At 41.0% G+C, this 18,990-nt stretch overlaps 1 protein-coding gene across 2 annotated transcripts in view; it reads left to right on the top strand.

The window, feature by feature from the left end:
• The window catches only part of FNBP1L (formin binding protein 1 like), a 245,367-nt gene that overhangs the window by 244 nt on the left and 226,133 nt on the right, over window positions 1–18,990 (top strand). The gene's annotated exons all lie outside the window — the stretch shown is intronic.

Genomic DNA, 18,990 nt, shown 5'->3' with positions numbered 1-18,990 from the left:
GTGAGTGCTGGGACTGGGAGGTGACTCCGCCGGTCGGGTGTGTGGTGTCCTCTCAGGTGTGGTCATCCTCCCCTCCCCCTCCTGACTTCACACTGACCTCCAAGGTGTGCGGTGTACCTGGGCACACCAGTACAATGGAGCCCCCTCATTGTTCTCTTCATGTGTGCAGCCTGCTGCTGGAGGGTCTGCTACGCCTCTCTCTAGACCTGGCTCTTGTATTGTGTGTAGCATTGTATTTCTCCTTTTTATATAGTATACAATGTGTGCAGTGACACACCTCTGAGCACCACCAGACCCCTAATTATTATTATTCTGTGTTGTGCTCCTGGCAGTGTGTAGTGTTGCCCCCTCCCTGTGTAGTTGTGCGGTCTCATTGTGTGTGGTAAGGGCGACTGTCGGGTTGTATACACACACACACACACACACACACACACACACACACACACACACACACACACACACACACACACACATCCAGGTGAAGGGCAGCTTTTGTTCAGCAGACAGATCACACCCTTTCTTTCATCTCCTCTTCCTGTCCTCGGCCAGGAACACACAAGTCCCATTTTCTGCTCTATCAATGTGACAGACCCGCTGATCAGCCATGAGAAGAATACTGGGTGAGGTGTGGATCCTGTCACCTCCCTAGTCCCGTCATTGCCTTCCATTCTTCTCTCTCTCTCTTTTTTTTTTTTTTTTTTTTTTTGCTCTCAGGCGGGCAGACAATGCAATGTGACACAACAAAACAATCCGCCGTCTGATCACTTTGTAGCGTGCCTGGTTTCGCTCTCCTTGTTGCTATTGGGAGATGCATGGGAGACAACCAGCCAACGTGTGTTGTTAGATTCCACACTGAACTGCTCGTCATAAAGGAAAAGAAGGCTGTGTTCCTCCTAGAAAAGGATCCATACCTAATTATGAGCCCTCGTTCAGGGCCTCCATGTGTGAAATGTAAGGCGTTCCCAGGGGCTTGTCGGTGATATGTTTTCTCCTGATGTTCACCCCTGAGGTGCTGGCTGCCTCCATCACTTTAGGGGACATTTTAAATGTCTTTCCCATCCCATTGTGCTCAGGGTGGTGTAGTAAGGTTTGATGTTGTATAGGCAAGGCTTGTTCACATTAAGATACTTGGCATGAAAGTTTATCTGTAGGATCTATGTAAAAAGTGTACTGATGACAGCTCGCCATATGCTTCCTACAGCTAGTGATGGACGGGGGGTGGGGGGTGGGGGGGAGAATATCATGTCTACAGGAGGTGGAGGCTGGGTTCACACTGTGTGTGGAACACAGCAAGGGGTCCTGTGTGCCCCCATTTCAGCTCCAAATTTTTGGCTAATTTCGGATCTGAAATGGAGCCAACAACTCTTCTGCTGTGTGCTCCACAGCCACCCAGAGATGTGAGACGGTCACTCTCCTGTCATGCGAATTGGATGCAGGGGAAACCCGCATCCAATTAACAATAGTGTGAACCCAGCCTTAAATTGTCACTGTATCTGAGCACAAATCAAAATCCTAATTTAATTCATTTTTAATTTTCAAAGCAAATTCTCCCATCCATCTATGTCTCCCATGCTTTATTTTGTCAGGCAGTCGCTTTGACAAACTCAACTTTAGCATTTCTGTCCATGGCCATCTTGAATAAGGGCAAATTATTCATATAGCGTTTACTATCTGGAATCCACCTGTCCTTTGCTCAAGCATGCAGGCAGGAGAGTGTGTTTAGCTGAGAAAACACCCCCTACCCCTTTCTGATGACTCCTGGGATGTATGACATCATTTGCTTAGGCAAGAAACCTGGAAGTAACTGAAGAAATGTGTAGTAAAAAAAAACAAACAAAGTTAGGAAAGTATATCGTATATACTTATTTTATCTGTTTACTAATGCTAGCAGCACAAGAACTAAAAATAATCAATGTTGATTTGGGAGAGTGAAGTTCCACTTTAACCAGTGTAAACCTACGCTTGCACACTTACATATGGTAAATATGCCAAGCAGATCTCGAGCTCCACTCATTTTTGGGTACAGCCGACTCATGGCCAGAAAAATTTAGCTCAGCCACTGGAAACAGTTGGCAGGGACATCCTCTGAGGGTACTCAAATGTATAAATCATTACCCAATGCTACATAAATTATTATCATTAATTTTTATTATTAATGCAAGGTCAGAGTTCTTGGGGGGGGGGGGGGGGGGGGATGATCTGAGTCATATATAATCCAAAGACATCAGGCTATGCAGTCTGACGGCTGTCCTAGCAAGGGTACGTTCAGAGTAAATGCACGTGATGATGAGCTGGAATGCTTGTACAAAAAGGAAACAAATCCAAGATACCGCTTGTTTATTGATAAAAAATGGATCATTATTTTAAGATTTTTAAAGTTGTATTGTCACAAGCCGACTGTGAAAGCTTTATTATATGATATTGTATATTCCACTGTTTTCCACTATTTATTACCCAATGGAGTCAAACTTTTTAGGTGGATCCTTTCCTAACTGAAGTTTTGATATTGATGACTTTTTTTATTTTTTTTCATTTTGTAAGCTATCTTTTTGACAGATGGGGATATAATGTTTAGACTTGCCTTGCACTATTAAAATCCACAATGAGCTGAATGCTTTCTTATGGACATTACTGCAAAACACTGATCGAGTTTCACAAGGAGCCTGGTTTGGAGCTGGTCCTCTTGCCTGGCAGTCTAGCAGCTGTGAACTTGCTGGAAGAAAAGTAAATCTGGCATCACCTCCTGAGCCAAGTCGAAGCTAAAATGGACCAAAAATGCTTTTCAGTGATCGGGCTTTAGAGAACATCTAAAGCAAATAAATCTGATTTTTTTTTTTTTTTTTTTTTTTTTTTTTTCTTTTCTTTGACATCTCTGTGCTAAATTGGAACCCATTACTTGTATTAGGGCAGAGCTGCACCAATCGGGCATTTCCATTCTGGATTGTAAATTATTTTCTCCATGGATGTCTTCAGAATTAATCTGTTCGTTCTTATCTGACCCAGTCAAGGTTACAAGTATAGATGAGTAAATCTGTTACCCGTCATCTGTAAACAGCTGATCCTGTAGCTCCCTAGTTCTGGCTCACATAGCTTGAAAGTCTTGGCAGCAATGCACTGGAGCAATAATGCTGATGGAATTTTCAGTGAAAGAGAACGAAGACTGTTCTGAGACCAACTCCCATTCACACTGAATGGGACGCAACTTCTCCGGGGACTAAGTTGCCTGACAGGTTTCCCCAGTGTGGACCAAGCCGTAGATACAATGGAACCTGGCTTTGAGAGAGGCTGTTTTAGGCCTTGTAATCTGGAAATGAACTGAAGTGCCAAAGGATCTACTTTTTGCTTTTGTCCCTAGCTTTCCACTGAATTGCTTGCATGTTTGATTAAAGCATGACTAATTTTACAGTTTGCTAGTTTTATTGTTACGCTTGACCTTAGAGGACCCTAACATGCCTGCTTATAAGACCCCCCCATCATATAAGTGTGGATGTTTTGGATAATTTAAATCGTTTTTGCTTGTAGAGCAGGAAGTATGGAAGACAAGTAATGGATAGATCACAGTAAGAAGTAACTGGAGACATTACGGTCATTTGTGTAAACCAGAATGTTAAGTGTTAGACTCTTGCAAGCAACACCTCAGGTGTATTGTCTGAGATATGGGGAGCCTTTTCCTACTAGGCAAGTGCTGTTGGTGTCCACTGTGAACATTTTACCTGTGTGCACCTTTTGGCTGTGAAGACAGTGTGGGTTGGTCTAGGGATACATACCCATAGAGGGCTTACCAACTGATCAAGTTGATTGCGTTTTAGGGAAACATTTTTAAGGCCTGCCATAGAGAATATGATTTTTCTTCCATGGAGCTATTTTGTTCTGGTGGGGAGGTGCGGCGTGCAATCCCTGCAGGGAGAACAGAGATTATTGCTAGGGGCTAAAGCTTGGGTACAATTAGCCTGCCCATAGGTGGTTCAAATCTTGGCTGTTCCCTGATGAACTGCCTGAGATTTGAACCATCTATGGCTGGCTTAAGACTGTGGGAAACCTACTACTTAAAAAAATAAATAAAAAAATCAAACCCACAGGTGTCAAATTTTTATTTTGGGGATCCACACAGGACCTGGCCTATTGGATAAAGGAGGGGGAGATGTGGTCTCTGGGTATAGGGTGGGGGGTGTTCCAAGGTTTCCGTGGTGGGGTTTGGCCTCCGTGCTATATCTTTTTGATTACATTTGTCCAATAAATTTATGTGTTTGGTAGCCTTTGTAGGTGCTATATCCTTTTTGGTGTTTTTGCAAGCCTTTTACTAAGGCAGATGCCCAATGGCTGATTGATCAGTCCAAAATATGTTCCCCGCAGATTACTGTTTGGCACAAGGTGAGTTTGAAACCATGGTTGCTGGTTCAGCCAAACAAAGCATATGTTCTTGTGTACTCTGTGGTTTGAACTCTAGCCAAATCTTTAAATGTTTTATTTTTTATTTTTTTATAGTAACATGGCCAGTTATTAGAACCAGTGTGACTTGACTAAGGGGATTTCCCATCACTACTTTCCTCTCAGAACCCCATTGTGTCATTGGCACAGGAAGTAATGAAAACTAAAAGGATTTAAGCCTTCCACAATGCTATTCTAAAAAGTTTTTTTTTTTTTTTCTTAACATTTTAATTTTTTTTTATCATTGTTAGCACAATTTTTAAAGACAAACATGCAAATGTACCGTATTTATCTATATGTCCAAAAGATTATGGAAAGGGTAAACATGTAGACTGACGTAGTGGGCAAATAGAAGTTTCTTCCAGGAAAACTAACACATCTCTGGTATCAAAGGGGTTAATGGGAAGTCGAAGCCACAGTAGATTTCCCCTGCAGGTTTGTGGGCCTAAAATAGGCTGACAGAAATGTATTGTTTATTCCAGTGAACTTTGTGGTTATTTGTGATTTGATTTTGCGCAGCCATCGTCTTTAGGCCACCCACTGATGCCACCCCAAGCCTAATGAATATTTTGTAGTGTGGATCCATGTGGAGTACATGATTCTGTTCTCGCTCAGTGTGGGATTTTTATTGTTTACAGATAGTACATCTTGTGGCCAGAATGCTGGATAGTGTCTTTTCAGGATACACACTGTCTGCTTTTGTTTAACATCTGTGATTATTCTGTTTTTGATCTGTTAAAAAGAAAAAAAAGCGTTGTCATATATTACTGTAAAATGACAAGTTTTGTGAAGGATAACTACGCTTTGTGTCAGATGTCTCAACTCTTAGTTATATTCCATTCTATAGTGTGTTAGATTACACTCTGGCATATCACTATTGTAAGGCTATACAAAATTATAAAACCAGAACAGAAATGTTTCCTTCATCTATAAGAATATCCCATTGCTTCTAAAAACCTGTTCACAGTACAAAGTTTACTGATACTGACCAAATTTTGGGGAAATCTGTTGTAGACCTCCCTTAAAAAGCCAATTACCTGGCTGTTATACTAACTCCTTAGACCCCATTCACACCTGAGCGTTTTGTAGCCCTACGCCTGAAGCTACAAAATGCTGGAGGGGAAAAAATACATTATTCTCAATGGAGATGGTTCACATCTCCACTCCAAGTCGCCTGAAGCCCTATGCCTGAAGCTCAAACAAGTTCCGGACCCTTTTTTGTCGCGCAAATCGGGCTGATTTGGGCGTTTTCATTCCCATGGAAACGCTCGATTCGAGCGTTTAGCGCGACAACGAGCGTTTCTATGGGCGTTTTGACGCTGTATCTGCTCAATGCTTAACATTGGTGACCTTTTGCCCTGCACAAATTCGCGACAAAACGCGGTAAAAAACGCCGCAAAAAAGCTACGCTCAGGTGTGAATGCAGCCTTAACCTTAATGACCCAGACCTATTATGCATATACAGCCTTAGAAAAGACAGAATAGTCCTTACCAGAAAAAAAAGTGCGGGAAGTACAAAAAACAACTGGTCATACTTATCTGGGTGGATGCAGCATTGAGCTGATGCTACATCTATCTCCTGCCACCTCTAAGACTGAAAACTGAGTGATCAAAGACTGCTGATTGCTCAGTTCTGTCTTTTTTGAGCAGGTAGCGCTGACTTTGTTAGTCACTGGCTCTGTGCTCTGCCCTTCCTGCGCTCACTAGAGTGCTGGGCTGTGGAGGAGGTGGAAGCGGCTGGGTCAGGCTCTCACCAGCACGCTGAAAGTCTGAGCCAGCTGCTTCTCAGGCATATGGGTAGATATCAGTATTCAAGTTGGGATCCCTCCAGAGCCTGGACCGGCCGAGTGATGTCAGCTGAATACGGGTCACAGGAGTGTAAAACTAAGTGCATTCCTGTGATCTGCAGTAGGGACAATAGAGCACACACCTCCCCTACTCCCTCCTCTCCTAATTTGACTGACAGCAGCTGGAGTCTGTGTGTTTAGGGGGTGGGGGTAGTATTGGTAAGTATTTCCACTTTAATGCAGAAAATACATTAAGGTAAAAAGCTTTGGAGTTTTTAGAACCACTTTCATTTTAATCAGCTTGGTGTAACAGTGATTAATTTATTTCCTGGCATCAGGAGAGGGCCAGTTTCTCACAAGTTTATAGAGCTTTCTGGACTCTGTTCTTTATTTTGTGTGTCTCTTCTAATCCGAAGTACAGCTTGGTAAGGTTTCATGTACACCGCTGCTGGTAAACGGATGTTTAGGAGCGGTTGGGTTTTTTTGTTTGTTTTTCAGCTGCCCCTGAACTCTCCTGTGTTGCGTGCACACAGGGTCGTTTCTAGGCAGTTGAGTTTAGAAGGCATTTAAAACGTCAGTAATGGGTTGTAAACGCGTTTACTCGCGTTTAGCTAAGTTTAGTTTGCAGACTTTTTAAAAATTTTTTTGAATAAAGCTAAACCTGGCAAAACGTGGACGTTTTTAACCCTTTCGCTCTCAGGTCCGTATGTTGTACGGAGCTTATGGTGGGGGTTATTGTACACAATACTGTAGGTCAAATCGGCCTGCCCATGCATGGTTCCAATCTCTGCTTCCTGCTGAACCAGTTCAGATTCAAAACATCTATGGCCAGCTTTAAAGTGGAGCAATCATATAATATATATATATATATATATATATATATATATATATATATATATATATATATATATATATATATATATATATATATATATATATATATATATGCGCCCCTGTCTCCGTCTGCAGAAGTGAACGCATACGTAAGTCCCACCCTCATATGAATAGTGTTCAAACTACACATGTGAGGTATCGCTGCAAACATTAGATCAAGAGCAATAATTTTGGCCCTAGACCTCCTCTGTAGCTGAAAACATGTAACCAGTAAAACATTTTAAAGCGTCGCCTATGGAGATTTTTAAGTAGCAAAGTTTGGCGCCATTCCACTAGCATGTGCAATTTTTTTAAGGGTGACATGTTGGGTATCTATTTACTCAGTGTAACTTCATCGTTCACATTATGCAAAAACATTGGGCTAACTTTACTGTTTTTTGTAAAGCACAAATAAAAACGTGTTCGTAAAATTTCTGCACAAGTACTGTGCGAGATAAAAAGTTGCAACAACCGCCATTGTATTCTCTAGGGCAGTGATGGCGAACCTTGGCACCCCAGATGTTTTGGAACTACATTTCCCATGATGCTCATGCACTCTGCAGTGTAGCTGAGCATCATGGGAAATGTAGTTCCAAAACATCTGGGGTGCCAAGGTTCGCCATCACTGCTCTAGGGTCTTTGCTAAAAAAATATATAATGTTTTGAGGTTTTATGTAACTTTCTAGCAAATATTTACATGTAGGAGAGAAATGTCAGAATTGGCCTGGGTGCTCCAGAACGTCTGAAGGTGCGCCCTGCATGTTGGGCCTCTATATGTGGCCACACTGTGTAAAGGCCCGTACACACGGTCGGACTTTTTGACAACAAACATGCAAATTAGCTGTTTTGGAGCAACATCCGACTGTGTGTACGCTCCATCGGACAAACTTTTTCTGTTTTCATCGGACTTTTGTTGGCTGTGCGAACGGACAAACTTTCTGCAAACAAAAGTCCGATGGAGCAAAGTCCGACCGTGTGTACGCAAAAGCATCGGACTTTTGTACAAGGTACAAACACGCATGCTCAGAACCAATGCAAAAGATCAGACTACAATACAGAAGTTCACCAAAGGTGGCGCTGGAGTCATTGAACGTCCTCTTTTGAAGCGGCGTCAGTACGTTGTGACGTCATTACGTTCGTGTTTGTTGTCAAAAAGTCCGACCGTGTGTATGCAATACAAACTTGTGGACCACGCCCTTTGTACAAAAGTCCACGGAAAAGTTTGTACAAAGTCCGACCGTGTGTATGAGGCTTTAGTCTCACACATGTGGTATCGCCATACTCAGGAGTAATAGCAAAATGTGTTTTGGGGTGTAATTTTGTAGTATGCATATGCTGTGTGTAGGGCTGCAACTAACGATTATTTTCATAATTGATTAGTTGGCTGATTGTTTCGATTAATCGGTTAATAACCTTTAAAAAAAAAAAATGGGTCAAATTGACATTCATTTTCAACCACAGTGATGGGAAAATTTGGAAATAATAGAAAACTTCTCAGTCAAAGGAATTTTCAGACAGTGGATGTGGTTTTCGTTCAGAAATTACGTTCATTTTAAAAACAAGTGAAAATTTCAAACAAAATTCTTTCAGCGAATGTACAAAGATTTTTCGTCTGAATATTCTCATCTGAAAATTGATCCATGTGGCCAGCACAAGGCTCGGTACACACCTATGCAGTTTTTGCTTTTGATCTGTTTCTGCACTGCTCTTTGCTGTGTTTTTTTTTTTTTTTGATTTTTGCTCACATGATTTTACTGAAATTTGCATTTTTTTTTTTAAAAGCACAAATTGCTGCAAAAATGCATTGCATTCTTTTCTTCAGCTTCTCCATTGAAGTATATGGAACCAATAAAGCACCATTTTGCGTTTAAAAGTCCCTGACCCTTTCAGATGTGAACGTGTCCCATAGGAAATGCACTACAAACACATAGATGTGAACCAGGTCTAAGACATTTAGTAACATAATGGGGTTAAGAAAACTAAAATGAGCCCTTTATAGCAGAAAAAATCAGATAATCCGACTAAGGGGTTCATTTTTTACTGTAGCATTGTGAAAGTAATATTTGCAGTAGTGATCATTTGCTCTTTTTGTACTATAAAAGGGCTCATTTTAGTTTTTTTTTAACCCCATAATGCTACTGGCCGATCGATTATGAAAATAGTAATCGATTCATTTTATTATCGATTAGTTGTCGATTAATCGATTAGTTGTTTCAGCCCTAGCTGTGTGTGTGTGAGAGAAATAACCTGCTAATATGACAATTTTGTGGAAAAGAAATAAATCTTGATTTTGCAAAGAATTGTGGAAAAAAATAACTTAAAAAAAACTCACCATGCCTCTTTCTAAATACCTTGGCATGTCGTCTTTCCAAAAAGGGTCATTTGGGGGGGTATTTGTACTTTTTTGGCATGTTAGGGTCTCAAATGAGATACTTCAGTTGTGATCAATTTTCAGATATTGGCACCATAGCTTGTGGACTCTCTAACTTTCATAAAGACCAAATAATATACACCAATTTGTACTTATTTTTACCAAAGATATGTAGCTGATAAATTTTGGCCAAAATGTATCAAGAAAAATTACTAACTTGCTAAATTTTATAACAGAAACTAAGACAAAATCATTTTTTTCCAGAATTTTCAGTCTTATTTTTTGCGCTATGAAAAAAAAAACCCCAACGGTGATTAAATACCACCAAAAGAAAGCTCTATTTGTGTGGGGGGTAAAAAAAGGATAACAATTTCATATGGGTAAAGTGTTGTATGACTGAGTAATGGTCATTCAAAATGTGAGAGCATTGACAGCTGAAAATTGGTCTGGTTATTAAGGGGGTTTAAGTGCCCAGTGGTTAAATGGTGATTTATTACTCTGCGTTTCCTTCTACTTTTAGTTCCCAATTCAGTCTCTCAATTAATTTACACCCAGTCATTGAATCCTTAATGAGTTTAATGTAATTTCAAAGGGCATTTTCAATAGTTGTGATCCAGCTTCCATAAAAAAAAAAATGTGTGTGTATGTATATACAGTGCCTTGCGAAAAGTATTCGGCCCCCTTGAACTTTTCAACCTTTTGCCACATTTCAGGCTTCTAACATAGATATAAAATTTTAATTTTTTGTGAAGAATCACCAACAAGTGGGACACAATTGTGAAGTGGAACGAAATCTATTGGATAATTTAAACTTTTTTAGCAAATAAAAAACTGAAAAGTGGTGCGTGCAAAATTATTCGGCCCCTTTACTTTCAGTGCAGCAAACTCACTCCAGAAGTTCAGCGAGGATCTCTGAATGATCCAATGTTGTCCTAAATGACTGATGGTGATAAAATGGAATCCACCTGTGTGTAATCAAGTCTCTGTATAAATTCACCTGCTCTGTGATAGTCTCAGGGTTCTGTTGAAAGCGCAGAGAGCATCATGAAGACCAAGGAACACACCAGGCAGGTCCGTAATACTGTTGTGGAGAAGTTTAAAGCCGGATTTGGATACAAAAATATTTCCCAAGCTTTAAACATCCCAAGGAGCACTGTGCAAGCGATCATTTTGAAATGGAAGGAGTATCCGGCCACTGCAAATCTACCAAGACCTGGCCGTCCCTCTAAACTTTCAGTTCAGACAAGGAGAAGACTGATTAGAGATGCAGCCAAGAGGCCCATGATCACTCTGGATGAACTGCGAGAACTACAGCTGAGGTGAGGGAGTCTGTCCATAGGACAACAATCAGTCGTACACTGCACAAATCTGGCCTTTATGGAAGAGTGGCAAGAAAGCCATTTCTCAAAGATATCCATAAAAAGTCTTGTCTAAAGTTTGCCACAAGCCACCTGGGAGACACACCAAACATGTGGAAGAAGGTGCTCTGGTCAGCTGAAACCAAAATCGAACTTTTTGCCCACAATGCAAAACTATATGTTTGGCGTAAAAGCAACACAGCTCATCACCCTCAACACACCATCCCCACTGTCAAACATGGTGGTGGCAGCATCATGGTTTGGGCCTGCTTTTCTTCAGCAGGGACAGGGAAGATGGTTAAAATTGAGGGGAAGATGGATGCAGCCAAATACAGGATCATTCTGGATGAAAACCTGTTGGAGTCTGCAAAAGACCTGAAACTGGGACAGAGATTTATCTTCCAACAAGACAATGGTCCCAAACATACAGCAAAATCTACAAAGGAATGGTTCACAAATAAATGTATCCAGGTGTTAGAATGGCCAAGTCAAAGTCCAGACCTGAATCCAATCGAGAATCTGTGGAAAGAGCTGAAAACTGCTGTTCACAAACGCTCTCCATCCAACCTCACTGAGCTCGAGCTGTTTTGCAAGGAAGAATGGGCAAGAATTTCAGTCTCTCGATGTGCAAAACTGATAGAGACATACCCCAAGCGACTTGCAGCTGTAATCGCAGCAAAAGGTGGCTCTACAAAGTATTAACGCAAGGGGGCCGAATTTTTGCATGCCCCACTTTTTATTTTTTTATTAAAGTTTCAAAAATCCAATAGATTTCATTCCACTTCACAATTGTGTCCCACTTGTTGGTGATTCTTCACAAAAAATAAAATTTTTATATCTTTGTTTGAAGCCTGAAATGTGGCAAAAGGTTGAAAAGTTCAAGGGGGCCGAATACTTTCGCAAGTGTGTGTGTGTGTGTGTGTGTGTGTGTGTGTGTGTGTGTGTGTGTGTGTGTATGTATGTATATATTTTACACACACATGATCTAGGGCTGAACTTTACGGATAAGCGGGTGGAGAAAATTCTGTTCACTTAAAAAAACCTCTATTGGCACCAAACGCTGGTTTCAGACTGTTAACTCATTGGTACTTTACACCTGTCAGGATTCATAAGATGTTCTCCCAATACCCCAACACCTGCTGGTGGAGAGGAGACAGGCTCTCTTCATATTTTCTGGTCCTGCATCCTTATTGGACAGAAGTTCACTGTATAACCAAGAAATTTTACAGATCATCTGTTATCTGGGATCCTGATTTTTATTTATTTTTTTTCTCCTTCCTGTGTTGCCATTTTTATGTTAAGGCTCCATGCACCCTGGTTTTAAAAATCACAGCTTCTACAGTTGTTTTTTTTTTTTTTTTGTTTTAAAGAAGCAGCTTAAAGCGGTTGTATACCCATACAGGTTTTATTTTACTTTTTTGTAAAGAAGAAAAAAAACAAAACAACGTTGCTGTGAGTAGCCAAAGCTGCGATTACGTCACTTCCGTGCATGCGCGCGGGAGTCTTCTTCCCTGCAAGGTCCGGCAGTGTCTGCCAGACCTTCACAGCTCATGCGCTGCTGACATCAGCGGCTGCATGCAAAGTAAATATCTACTAAACCGTACAGGTTTAGTAGATATTGCATTTTACCTACAGGTAAGCCTTATTAGCTTTAACGCTGAGAAGCACTTTTTTTTTTTTTTTTTTTTGTCAAATTAAAAACGCCTGTAAACAAAATGTGGCTGAACGGGAATTACCACGTTTACATGCTGTTATAGACATTTTGCGTTTTTTTTATTTTTTTTTATTTTTTTTTTTGCTTTCCAGAAATGCTTCTAACCTCAACTGCCTATAAATGACCCTGTGTACATGTACTGATCAGACAACATGGAGGAGAGTTTAGGGGCAGCTGAAGAAAAAAAAAAAAAACGCCCAACTGCTCCTAAATGTCCATTTACTAGCAGCAGTGTACAGAAAGCCTTAAGAAGATTGGAGACAAATTTAGAGCTCAATGTTTAGAGCAGTGTTTCTCAACTCCGGTTCTCAAGGCGCCCCAACAGGTCATGTTTTCAGGCTCTCCATTATTTTGCACAGGCGATTTGATCTGTTTCACTGCCTTAGTAATTACCGCAGCCGTTTCATCTGATGGAAATCCCAAAAACATGACCTGTTTTGGCGCCTTGAAGACTGGAATTGATAAATGCTGGTTTAGAGGCAGAAAAGAAACTCCTTCTGGTTTCTGATTGGAGCTTCATGGCAGAAATAAAATGCAAAACTCTCCTAAACTTGTCAAATTCAAACTTTTTTTCATTTTTTGCCACGGGAACTGACATGTTTTTGTTAAGCCCAGTGTGCATGGAGCCGCAGGCTTACAGGTGTTCCTTTCTACCATTATTGCTAACTGTGGGGTGGTATTAAGGGCTCTGATTTCTAAACCCTTCCTCCGATTTAGATTTACATACCCTCAAATTAAACTGGGGAGTGTGCACTTTCAGCTCATATCCATTATATAACTATAGCTTGAATATGTTTTGGTAAATACCTGAAGAAAACTAAAAAGTGTGTGGGTGTACACACATACATTATTGATATTGGACCGAACGGTGCATCTGCTCTTCATGCCTGGAACTGGTTACCATATGAAACGCGGGATTGCTCTGTGTCTGGGTTGGCATGTGATCATCTCGCTGAGCCTCTACATGAACATGTTTGGTGTGTGTTTTTTCTTTTTTGTTTTTGTTTATGTGTTCTATGGTTTCTGTACTTACCGCTTGATGATTAAAAATAATAAAGGTGATCCTGCCATCAAGCACTTCCTGTGACAGAAGGCTGTCTCTAAGTTGTGCTACAAATTACAGGTGACTGCTTCAGCACCTGAGAAATGCAATGCAATTGTTGCAGGAGGTCAGTAGAAATGGAAAAAAGCAAAAACAAGTTTTATTTAAGTCATCTTAGGATACACAGTGCTTTACCAGACTAAATGTAATTCATAGAATGTGTTAAAGTGTATGCAAATAAAAAGGGTTTAACAGTGTACAAATATATATTACATTATTTTTATTTTTTTCTATAATGCTCTATGCAAACTATCTTCTTATACTGTATATAAATGTGTGTATGTATATATTTGATGGAGGGGCATGTATATTTCATAAACATCTGGTCACCTTACATATGTCCCTTTTGTTTAGTACGAGTTGCATTGTCCCCCAACCCCCCCCACAGCAAAGCATGTCTCTGCCGCTCAGGGCTGGCAGTAACTCGAGGATGGAGCATGGCTTGTATGACCCGGTGACTAGTCTAGAACCCAATGGATGTAATTTGAGTCGTACTCTACATCAGCACAGGATGTAGTGGATTACAGCCTGAGATCACTGAATATTTGTGAAGTGAATCAGGAGGCAGATTTGTGATGTGTGTGGATGTTCTTTGTATTTCTTGGAGTCCCCTTTTGTTTCTAAATTGTTTAATAGCTTTTAAATAATGGCACTCTTGTTTTGCATGCTGTAGTATTGTTATGTAAACTGTCGTATGATGCGAACGGTAAGGTTGAAGAATACAGATGTATTTAGCTGGATTCTAGCGGTGACATATATTTCAACTTTCAACCTCCATGCATATGAAGGACAGTCTTCGTACTTTGTAGTTGCCATGGCAACACAGTGTGAGTGCTCAGCTTTGGAACGCCATGCATTTGGATGTTCCTAAGAAATGCCAGTATCATTTTGGGATGCAAGCTCATGCTATGAAGCTGAAGTGTGGAGTGCAGCGGATTAAGTATTTCCTACAATGGACTTTTGTGCTGAATGGATTCTAGATGTATGAATCGCACCTTTGGCTGAAATGACACAAATGAGTAAAGGCACAGTCACCATTATTTGCCGGGCTGACTTTTTTTAGAATGGCAGCATTAAGTAACTTGCTTTTCTATGGTTATTATTTTTATAATGCCAAACACCCCCCGGATGTCTCTATCGGCCACATGATCATATTGTGCAATTTGCACGGTTGGTTATCAACAATGTGATAACCTCCATGTTAGTACATGGCTTTATGACACTTGTGAACCAGTTCATTTTTTTTCATTGATCAGCCCTGGGGGCTAGCAGTTTTTGGGGAGGCAGGTTCTCTTAGCATTGGTCATAAGTAGCAAAATCCTTGCTTCCTCTATGCTGAAAAGTGATGCTGCTTGTTGATTATAGATGGAGCTATCACCCACGGCTAAGGCACATCCCCCCCCCCCCCCCCCATATGAATCAATATGGATTTCTTTTAGACAGTGGAAATTTAAGTGTGCTTTTCTTTTTATCAATTATGCTCCATAAACAAAATGCTATGGAAACACCTTGTATTAAATGTAATTAAAGTAGTTCACAAACTTGTATGTATTAAAATAGAAATAAAAATTGACAATAAACCATTATAGCATCCATCTAAAAGCAATCTGGTTGAAGTCTTAAGCTGGTCATAGAAAATTATTTTTTCTTTCCTGCAACGAAAGAAAATCCCTCAATTTCCCCCATCAACACAGTCAGAGGAGAAAGGATCTTAAAGCAGAGCTCCACCCTCCGGCGCCACAATTGGTACCTCTCAGGGGGGAGGGGGGTGCAGGTACCTGTACAGTACAGGTATCTGCACCCACTTCCGGCATAGATATCTGCAGAATGTACGCCCCTTTCCGCAGGTCCCCCGCTGTCTGCTGGGAAACACACAGATCCCAGAGACAGCGGGGACCATCCTTATTGCGCAGCGCGACTCGCGCATGCGCAGTAGGGAACTGGGAAATGAAGCCGCAAGGCTCCACTTCCTGATTCCCATACCCAAGATGGCGGCGGCAGCTCCCGAGAGACGATCGAGAGATCGGCTTCGGGTGCCGACATCGCGGGCGCGCTGGGCGGGTGAGTGTCCTTATTTTAAAAGTCAGCAGCTGCAGTATTTGTAGCTGCTGGCTTTAAAAAAAAACAAAAAAAAAAAACGGCGGAACTCCCGCTTTAACACAGCAGCCTCCAGAACATGGGATACTCTCCTTTCTTCTTCTCCTTCTCCTTCTCCTTCTCCTTCTTCTCCTTCTTCTCCTTCTCCTTCTTCTCCTTCTTCTCCTTCTCCTTCTTCTCCTTCTTCTCCTTCTCCTTCTTCTCCTTCTTCTCCTTCTCCTTCTTCTCCTTCTTCTCCTCCTCCTTCTTCTCCTTCTTCTCCTTCTCCTCCTCCTTCTCCTCCTTCTTCTCCTTCTCCTTTTTTTTTTTTTTTTTTTTTTTTATTCATGGGAAGTATAGTCCCTGGAAAAAAATACTACAAGTAAAACTAAAGGCAAAACTTTCTTTAGTTAGAGATTAGAACACCCGTCAGTTTTTATTACTGTCTGTGCCCCCATTAGGCACATTCCCCCTTTCTATTTTGTAAAGTTAAGTGAACGTGTTTGTTTTAATTTTTTTTTTTGGGTTGTCCCCAGAAAGTAATAGAGGGAAAATCTTCCAATGGGGAACACTAGTTCTGGGGGTCCCCTGCAAATTGAGGGAATTCCTCTCACTTCCTGTTTGGCAATGGGACACAAATGGCAAAAACTCTGACGGGCTATAACCCTCCCTTACTCCAAAATGAATAAAAACGCTTTGCCTATAGTTCTGCTTTAAAAATAATTACAAAATATGCATTACGGTTCTAGTTGTCTCTTTGGAACAAGAGTTCTACTTTTAGCTTTTAAGTAATGGATTCTGAAAATCTCCCTCTGTTGGCTATTGTATTCTGACAGCTGCTGCTCTTGTGGCTGTCAGAATACCTGGAGAGTGACTGCATTTAATTGGATTCGATTTTTTTTCCACCCCACTTTCAGATTGAACTTTGCCAAGCCAGGTGGTGCTGACGGGTCCCCACGACTCAAATTTCAGACTATTCCTGCTAAATTGGCTGACATTTGAGCCCTGCTTTTCTAGCATAGGACTCCGGGCGCACTTGGGATAGAAATGTATTTATAATTTCACATTTAAAGATTTAGCCAGAAGTTACCCGCATTTCCCCTTATTCAACCTCGGTTTTATTTTTTGTACACTTCCTACCATCGCTGTTTCCTGCCGCATAAATCATTCTTGAAGCTTTCCTGTGTTAAAAGGTATGGTTATAACACATTTGTTTTGCAGACTCACTTGAATTTGGTTTGCTTGACAATCTGTTTTGCAGGTCAGTCATAGTAATGTCTACTCAGCCACTAACCATTCATGAAATAAAATATGTTCATGTGCTGAGTTGTGTGCATTTTATGCTTTTTAATGATACATCTGCAAAAATCACATCCTGAGCTTTTTAGCAACCTGACCAGACAGGATATGTTGGGATACGTTATTTATGACTGGAGTTTACTTTCCTGGCTTTTAGTAAGTGCCCCAAACATTTAAGCCTGCATTCACTTGGCATTTTGTAAACACATGCAAAACTGCACTGCACATATGTGCACTTATTAGGCCTCATGCCCACAGACGTTTTTGCAGCTTAAAAATGCCTCTCCATGTTAGCCTATGGCCTCATGCCCACATTGTGTTTTTGAGCTGTAAATGGCCTAGGCGTTTTTTAAGCTGCAACAAAAAAAAAAACCAGGGCATTCTGAGGCGCGGCGCTAGAGCTGTTAAAACACTGCATTGCCGTTTTTGAGCTCTGATTTTTGGGGGGGGGGGGGGGTTCTGTGGCATTGTGGGTAATTTTATAGCCGAGAGATGTATTTTTCATAAACGCTAATACAAAAACACGATAAAAAAATTGCGCCTTTAACGCCGCTTTGGTACTAGCTTTGCAGCTCATTTTTAAAAATGTCTGTGAGCATGAGGCCTTAGGATACAGGGCTTGAGCACTGGCCACACCTTCCTCAACCTGGGGGTTTCCCAAGATTAGTCAGTTCTTAGGAAAGAGGCAAGCAGATCTGAAGTAAACCCAGTGTGTTCTCATTACTAATCAGCTGAAAGTGATTTTCATTTTTATTTTTTTTCATTAAATAACATGTTATACTTGCCTACTTTGTACAGTGGTTTTGCCCTAAGTGGCCTGGATCCTGGTTCCTCCCTCCTGTCAGGTGCACCCACAGCAAATGGCTTGCAATGGGGGCACCTCAGCTGAGCTGCTGCTTTGTGCCCATTCACACACGGAGCTGCTGTTTCAGCCCTGCCCCCTCCATCTCCTCTGATCGGCTCACTGGCTTTCACACCGATGAGCTAATGACTCCTGCCATTGCCAATAGCCCCCTCAGGAATGGAAGTCCCTGGAGAGGCAAGGCTCTCGGGGACATCGCTGGATTGAGAGGGGGCTCTGGTAGGTATTAGGGGGGCTGGGGGTGCTGTGGCACAGTTTTTTTTTTTGTTTTTCATTCATGCATAGAATGCATGATGGTAAAAGGAAAAAACCTTTGTGCCTTTACAACCACTTTAATAACGTTCTGTGTTTTTTAGTTTTTTTTTAGTTTTTTGGACTGTCACTATTAACTCTCCATTACTCTTGGATTTGAGTCCTATTTTGTTGCAATGCTGACCAATAAACATGGGTAGGAAGCCTTAAAGCCTCTTGATGCTTGGATTACCACTCCATGTGTACACTCACTCACTCACTTCACTCTGTGCTTTCAGAAATAGAAGTGTTAGTTTATCAGTTAACAAAATGGAAAGTACATGAACAGAGGGATAAATCCAAATCAATATTTGGTATCACCACACTTTGCCTTCAAACCAGCATCAGTTCTTCTAGATAAACTTGCACAGTTTTTGAAGGAAATCGGCAGGTAGGTTGTTCCTACATGTTGACTATGTAGGTTGCCTCAAATTTTTCTTTGTGTAATCCCAGACAGACTCTATAATGAGATCAGGACTCTGGGGGCATAGCCATCGTTTCCAGGATTCCTTGAAGGTGGTTCTTAACCACTTCAATACCGGGCACTTAAACACCTTCCTGCCCAGACCAATTTTAAGGTTTCAGCGCTGTAGCACTTTGAATGACAATTGCGCGGTCATGCTATGCTGTACCCAAATGAAATTTTTATCATTTTTTTTCCCCCACAAATAGAGCTTTCTTTTGGTGGTATTTGATCACCTCTGCGTTTTTTTTATTTGTTTAGCAAAAAAAAAAAAAAAAAAATACAGAATTTTTTTTTTTTTTTCAGTTTCAAAACTTTGTAAATAAGTACATTTTCTCCAACACTGATGGGGATACACTGATGGGC

Source organism: Lithobates pipiens, unplaced genomic scaffold (assembly GCF_037356315.1).
Source record: "Lithobates pipiens isolate NorthernLeopardFrog02 unplaced genomic scaffold, aLitPip1_a1.2 Scaffold_23, whole genome shotgun sequence".
Taxonomy (NCBI): domain Eukaryota; kingdom Metazoa; phylum Chordata; class Amphibia; order Anura; family Ranidae; genus Lithobates; species Lithobates pipiens.
This window is presented reverse-complemented; position numbering and strand designations above follow the sequence as displayed.